Genomic DNA, 317 nt, shown 5'->3' with positions numbered 1-317 from the left:
AAAACTGATACAATTTTAATTAATTGTATAAATTAATTGTATATAACATATTAATATATATAGATTAATTATATTAATATAACGCATAATATTATGAACAAGAAATTTTTAAAATATAATATATTTTATAATTAGTATCTATCATTATTAGAATATAATATTATCGAATATGCTATATTTTATAAAAAATTATAAGTAATGTGTCTCTTTTGTTAATATAAAATATTTTTTTTATATTATTATTTTTCTTATGAAATATCTGAAATTAAAAAAATACTATAAATTTTTATTAAAAGTTGATATTTAAATTATTATAA

The 317-nt window shown here is 10.7% G+C and overlaps 1 protein-coding gene across 1 annotated transcript in view; it reads left to right on the top strand.

Moving 5' to 3' along the window:
• LOC102681347 overlaps nucleotides 1-317 on the top strand; it is a 31,212-nt gene that overhangs the window by 1,274 nt on the left and 29,621 nt on the right. The gene's annotated exons all lie outside the window — the stretch shown is intronic.

Source organism: Apis dorsata, unplaced genomic scaffold (genome assembly GCF_000469605.1).
Source record: "Apis dorsata unplaced genomic scaffold, Apis dorsata 1.3 scaffold_1081, whole genome shotgun sequence".
In the NCBI taxonomy this organism is placed as follows: domain Eukaryota; kingdom Metazoa; phylum Arthropoda; class Insecta; order Hymenoptera; family Apidae; genus Apis; species Apis dorsata.
This window is presented reverse-complemented; position numbering and strand designations above follow the sequence as displayed.